Here is a 6940-nt window from a genome sequence, read left to right as displayed (position 1 = left end):
TTTGTCATTCGCAAAAACACACACACACGGTTATTCAGATGCCTGCATGCAGACACAAACGTCTTGTGTTCATCTCTTTATGACTAGGCTTATCAGCAGTGATAAGGACGTATGGGAAACACTGCTACACAGATAAACTGGGGAAGTATTGGGGTTAATAAGCTGCATAAAAAGGTACTGGCTTGTCAGCGGTCACAACACAATGTTGTTGTAAAAAGGCCTGTGCGAGCCCTGCTCTTAAGTTCCATTTCCAGATGTGATTTCTCTGTTCTAAGACTCTGAACTACTCTGTATTCTTAGACATTTTAAATTCAAAAATTTGTAATTAACCCCATACCTGCACTTTGTGTTTGTTGTTACTTTCAAACGCTCAAACTCGTGGCTCAGTGGTAGAATCGGTCAACTCTCACCGAGAAGGTTTGCAGTTCAACCCCCCCATTCTGTGTTCACAATGACTTCCCTTGCTTGAGAGCTTTCTTGTAGATCAGCTGATGCGTCTATGTCTTTTTACATTCTCTGAGACGGCTAAGGGAATAATGGGAGTGACAAAGTAAAACGCAAGTAAAAGAAGGAGAATCTACGAATAAGAAAATTCAAAATTAGGAGTACACTAAAGTCGCGGCCACTGACAACGGGCTCTTCACTCACTTGCCTTGATTTTCCAGGAAACAAATACAAAGCACAACATCACGTGACAGGTTAAAATGATCCTTTAGTATGTAAGAGTCGCTATCAAGCTAAATGCTTTTACAACTGTTACAATCCAAAAGGGTCATAGCACCTGCATGATCGAAGTCTTGACAGAGCTGTGCAGGGGTCTCTCTCTCTCTCTCTCTCTCTCTCTCTCTCTCTCTCTCTCTCTCTCTCTCTCTCTCTCTCGGCGTATCAAAGGACATCACGGCTCAACATCTCGCTGGACCCTGGTGCTGACACGGAGGTCTGGTAACAGGAAAAAATAATGTTTTCTAGGTGGAAGAGTGAAACCAAAAAAAACAAACAAACATTGTTTTCATATTCCTCAGCTGAATGTTTGAAGGATTAAGAAATTCAGCAGAAGATAAAGTCCCATCTCACATTGCTGGGGCCTCTAATGCGGAACAAAGACTAAACATGAGGCCAGCTGAAGTCTGCCCACACTCATCTGATATGCAGTTCAGATATGAAGCAGCATGCTGTTTACCAGCACAGCACGAAGACAAAAATAACTACAGGCACCATCCACAGGACTGACTCCTGATTTTAAAACACTTTGTTTTTTAAGTTAAACAATATGAAGGTTTATACTCATTTATATTGTAGATTCAATACTTTAAAGCTCCTGTGAGGAGATTAACTGCTTGTGTTACAAAACTGAAATGTATTGATGTTTATGGTGATCTACAAAAAGCAAATAAGACCATTAAGAGGACGAAAGCAGGAGAAGTTGTTAAATAAAAATAATAACAAAAAACACAACTTTAACATGTAGTCTGTCAACACAAAACTGAAAGATGCTCACAGGAACTTTAATTTTAACGCAAAAGAGATCTCATTTAGAACTGAAAAATGTTGGCTTCTGAAAAAGCAGGGTGGTAAGTTAAGCATCATTTGTCTGCTGTGTGTTGACTCATGTTATAATGAAAGGGGCAGTTATAATACATGTTATTCTTCCTGCCTCTGTTTCTTAATAGACAGCATTATGAGAAAATACTTCATGATGTGGTAATGTGCTGAAATCATACCCTGAAATGAACAAATAAATCAAGTATGAATGTAAGAATATGGACGAACCCGCCCATTGTTCCCAACATGCTCAGGTCTGTCTCTACGATGCTGTATGAATTCCTGCATATTAATCACACCTGGTGATTTAAGCAGTTTTGTCTCTGATTACTGTACTTTACTATCTGAGTGGATGTGAACTATTCAGACTTCTCTGTCTGTCATTGTTAGAAATATGAAGTCAGCCCTGCAGGTGAGTTCTGCCCAACATGTGCCGACCTGCACAGGAGGGGGCGGGGATTTCTGATTCCTGTTTACTTTTTATTGCAGGATTACGTTTATGTTCATCTGATGGTTTTTTTTTTACTTCAAGAGCATCACTCACTCTGCTGTGACTTTCTTCTTCTAGATTTGCATCCCCTGCACCCAGAGACATTCATTTCTGAACTCTGAAATCGATTCACAAAATACCGAAAGTTATGTTTCATTTCATGCTATACATGAGTTCTCTCAAGGTCTTCGTAGCAACACTTTTTAAAACGAGAAGTCGCCATTGTATCCTGCTGTTTTTCAAAAAAAAAAAATTGTAAAAAAAAAGATTTCACGAAAAATATCAGTTACAACAAATATTAGTAAAATTGAGTTGACTCTGTTGAAAATACATTTTGTTTAAACAGACAGAAAATGGTTAAGCCTGAGTTGATGTGTGGATGTGACCCACACTCAGTCTTCCTGTCGTCATCAGTTGTTCTCCTCATATGGCCACATCTTTTAAAAGCATATACGCCTGATTAATAAATCCTGTGTTGAATCTATCAAATGGTACATCAAGCAGAACCACAACTAGTATGTCGAACTTATGTCAACTTAACCTATTGTTTAAAAGACGTAATTAGAAGTTTCAAGGCCCCTTTGTTGTAGGGCCCAAAACACTGACAAGCGAGTAGGACCCTATCGAATTGTAAGGATTATTAACTTTAGTATTGGTCACTATTCGATTGAGAAGAAACCAATTTATAGCATTTTGAATTGTATTACTTGAAAAATGTGTTTAAGTGACAACCCTCATTTCCTTTTCTTCATCTCCTTCTCTTTCTCCTTAATGACTCGTGAGCTTCTGTTTTCCAAGGAGCTTGTTGAAATCAAACACTAATGTGTTTTCAGAGAGGGATGTCGCTAAAAACACAAAATCGCTTTCACCTTTAACCACATCTTCTGCACACAAACAGACAAGAGGGCTTGAGAGAGCTTCCATAGAAACGTTTACAAGTCCCATCCTGAAGAATGCAAACAGAACTGGATCGAGCTCTTATCTGACAAACGAGTAAACTTTAGACAGTCTTGTTGCGGCTTGCCTGTGTGGTCTTTGGATGACAACGCGCCGTCATTTTCACAGAATGCGCGAGCGTCTTCGTTTTTAGATCCTTGTGAAACCCATTGACTGAAGTCAGAATGCATTCTCGTTTACAGGAAAAGCATGTGAAGGGGGAATGTCTGCAGGAAAAAACAAAAAAACACGCAGTCAGAGCAAGCAATGGAGAGAAGTTGGTGACAATGCTGTTTAGGGAGTGGAGACTGATTCACACTCGGCTTCCCAGCATGGGATTCAGACCTGTGATGCTAAATTCCCAGAGCAACGACCATCCCCTCTGACTGATCACTGTTGCTCATCAAAGGGCGGGGTCGTCGTCTGGGTCAAACGGTAGCCTTGAGCTGCTTGGTCGCGTCACTCACAGATTTTAATCAGCTCCTGGAGGCAAGGTTGAAGATCTTTTATGAGAACTTGGAAGGACAATTAAAAATCTGCTCTGCTTGCATGTGTTTTGTGCCATGGTGCATTCATGTGCTAGTCTAAAACTCGGTAAATCTAGTCTCGAAGGAATTGCTACGGACTACACAATCAGACATTCTCAGAAGTGTAAACAGTGAGCAAACAAGCTCATTTATCAGCAGCTCTTGTCAATGCATGGAAGTCTCCCACAGCGCAGAAATCCAGATAAAGGGAAATTGAAAGCCATGCAGGTTTTATGCATCTTTAAATTGCAACGGAATGTGAAGCGCTTTCCAGGAGAATCCAGAAAGCAAGAGGTTTAGACAACGTTCAAATATTGGATTCAAAACACAAACTGACTAACCAAAAAAATCAAATTGTGAAACAAACAACATGGTTTAATTTTAGGATATTGTTTAACAGATGCATGAGGCGTGACTCTACTTTGCACACAATTAAAAAAGTTACATCGCTAAAAAGTTTAGACCGATAACTGTCGACACACTGAATCAAATAAGTCGCGTTCCCTGTAACTTCGATCACCAAAAATGGCCGGAATTGGGTGTTTTATGCAAGTTTTAAAAACTGACGACGCCAAGACTAAGCCCCCACATCACATCTTTTTACTCTCTGCTTTCTGAGAGGTTTGACCTCCTGAAGGTAGACGAGGTCAAGAAAGCAGAAACCCTGTTTGACCTCAGTCTGCAGCTCCTCTCACCTCAGCTTAACAGGCTCACACCTTCGCAGGAAACCATGTTTGATCACCTGACAGCTCGCTGACAGGATGGGGGCCCACTCTCCACCTCTGCACATACCGAGCAGGACACACACACACACACACACACACACACTCAACTTATCTCAACTTTATGAGTGAAGTGTTGGAACAAGCATTCCAAATGAAGCATTATTCATCACTGCTGCTCTGCGTGTGTTTTAACCGCACACCCCACGCACATTTTTTCCCTCTTCATCTTCATTGAGAAGAAACATTCCCTTTTACGCAATAAACCTGGATTACTGTCATTTTATTTCAGACCGTGGGCCGAACCACAGGCTCCAGTTTCACATCAAGCCAGCTTCAGACTGCAGAGGACAAGATAACATTTTCCCCTCCACCCTTTAAGACAGCTGTTCTGATAACAGTGATGTTCACTAATGATGCCCCTTCAAGCTGAAATTTGGCCCGACGTTGGAATCAGTCTTACGACTCATATCAACTCATATTAAAGCAGACACACAGGTGAAAGATAAGTGTCAAAAAACTTAAAAGTCCCATATTATGCTTTTTCTGGTTTTAGATGCTCTTTAGTGTGTTTTCCAGGTGTCTCGTGCATGTTTAGGCACATCTATGTAAAAAAAAATTAAACGTCCGCAGAAACGTCGCGTTCTCCTTCCTCCTCCTGTTAGCACTAGCTGCATGTAACGCTCGGTCCCTAAAGACCCCCTCGCTGAAAATGGGTTTGTGATATCACTGGGTGTGATGTCACTGCTCCAAGACCACTGGCAAGCACAAGCTCTCCTCGGACTGACTGTAGCATTCCCAATATGGTAAAAGGGGCTGGACATATCCGAGAACAAAGTCAAACGACTGTACAATTACGAGAACGCAGATTGGCCGACCAATCAGATTGGACCTTTTTTTTTTTTTTTTCCTCTTTGTGGGGGAGTCTGATCGTTAAAACGCAGGTAGATGAGAAAGTCTGCATGGAGCTGGACCAGTGAAAACAGATAATGTATTCGAACATTAATGATTGGAAACGTACTTTAGTAGACAAAATAAATATATGAACCCCAAAAAGGGCATAATGTGGGACCTTTAAGGCTTCAAATCATATCCAACATCCATTTGAGGTATCAGATTTATATTAAATATCGGTCAATATTTAAATTCAGATTTCGGAATCTGAATTAGAATAAAATAGTATCAGGATCAAAAATCAAAGACAAACACTAGTTGTCATTTTCCTTTGCAGCAACAAGACCGATCCCCACTGTATAAAAGATATGACATATTTAATTTAGCATATCTATTTGAAAGGCATCAATATGCAGGATTCTGAACTCTTTGGAAATCCGAAAAAAAAACCCATTAACTTTAAATCCAACTCAATCCCACATCACTGAAACAGAAAAAAAATATTTCTAACATTTTCAAACACATGTCACATGTTCACTTGCTCTCCAGCTTACCGCCACACAAAACAATCTGATTCAACCACCACAAATCCATCTATACTCACAAGCCCCCACACACCAAAACAAATTGCATAGATGCCCATACAGGGCAGGTGGCGGGTAAGCAGGTGTTTGTCGACGGCTAGAATCAGTTCGTCTGAGTGGAGGTCAGTGTGTGAGCAGCAGCAGGTGCAGTCGCTCTAATCCAAAGGTGTGTCTCTGATAACAGTGGAGTTATGATGGTTTACAGCCTTTATCAGCAGCAGCCAGCAAGAGGCTAATGAAGACTGAAACCAACACCTGTCTGTCTCTCTTTGTACTATAGCCTATAAAAAAGATACACTTAAGGAAAATCTTTAAAACCCTAAAATTACCAATCCATAAATGTTCCCTAATGAGCTGCATTCAAAGTTTAAACAAAAGGGTTAAACTATAGTTATCAATAGACTCATCAACAACACAATCATTTGTTTAATTTACAAGTTTATGCTTTATTTATTTTATGTAATAAACTCTTGCTGTGATAACCAAGTCAATTATTTAATTTTTGTAGTTTTGCACAGCTAAAATCAACATTAGTTTTACAGTGCAGGAAAAGCAAAAGTCCACGATTCAGGATGAGTTTTTTTTTTCTCTGAAGTCCATGTGAGCAAGAGATAGTTAGCGTGTTGTCACCACGTTAAGTTTAGCAAATTTAGGTTATAAAGATTAAAAGTCAATAATTCATCAGTTAGGAGTGATAAGAGTTCCTGTAAAACCCATGTAACCGTGTGAAGAGTGTGTGTCACCTTAAAAAAAAAAGCGGAACTTCACGTCTCTTTCTCAGCTAGCCGTTTAGTTCATTTAGCTAGTTTGCTGTGTGTTAGCAGTAAAGATACGGGTATGCAAATCCGTTCAAACAATTTAATTGGACTCTGTGATTCTCTAATTCATGTTTATGATAGAATTTTGTGGTGAAATCCTTATTCGACTGAGAGGGAGTAGAACATTTCTTTCGAAGGTGTTCGTTAGTTACTGAGAAATAATTCTTATTAGAATTAATAAACAAAAGAATTTGGTTTATTATCTCTGTTAGAGACCTTTTCCAACATAATTGTTTACTTAACAAATAAACCGATCACTACTGTGTTTTACATAAAAATGTGGCTAATGCTTTCAGCTAGGGAAGTAAATGTTGAAGGTTTTTGTTTATTGAATTGATTAAACTTAAACAGTTTAATACTCAATTCAATTTTCAAATTCGCACAGTGTAAATATTGTTAAACTATCGATGAGAACAAAAACAATTCT

The 6940-nt window shown here is 39.4% G+C and overlaps 1 long non-coding RNA gene across 1 annotated transcript; it reads right to left on the bottom strand.

The window, feature by feature from the left end:
* Positions 1–875: 875 nt before the first annotated feature.
* LOC306840720 lies at positions 876–3446 on the bottom strand. The gene is made up of 3 exons (XR_013781364.1): positions 3314–3446; positions 3057–3195; positions 876–939 (listed from the first exon to the last, which is right to left on the bottom strand). It is a non-coding gene; the product is annotated as an uncharacterized lncRNA (long non-coding RNA).
* Positions 3447–6940: the final 3494 nt, after the last annotated feature.

Source organism: Symphodus melops (genome assembly GCF_947650265.1).
Source record: "Symphodus melops genome assembly, chromosome: 19".
Taxonomy (NCBI): Eukaryota; Metazoa; Chordata; class Actinopteri; order Labriformes; family Labridae; genus Symphodus; species Symphodus melops.
Note: the sequence above shows the minus strand (reverse complement) of the source record. Positions and strands in the feature narration are given on the sequence as shown.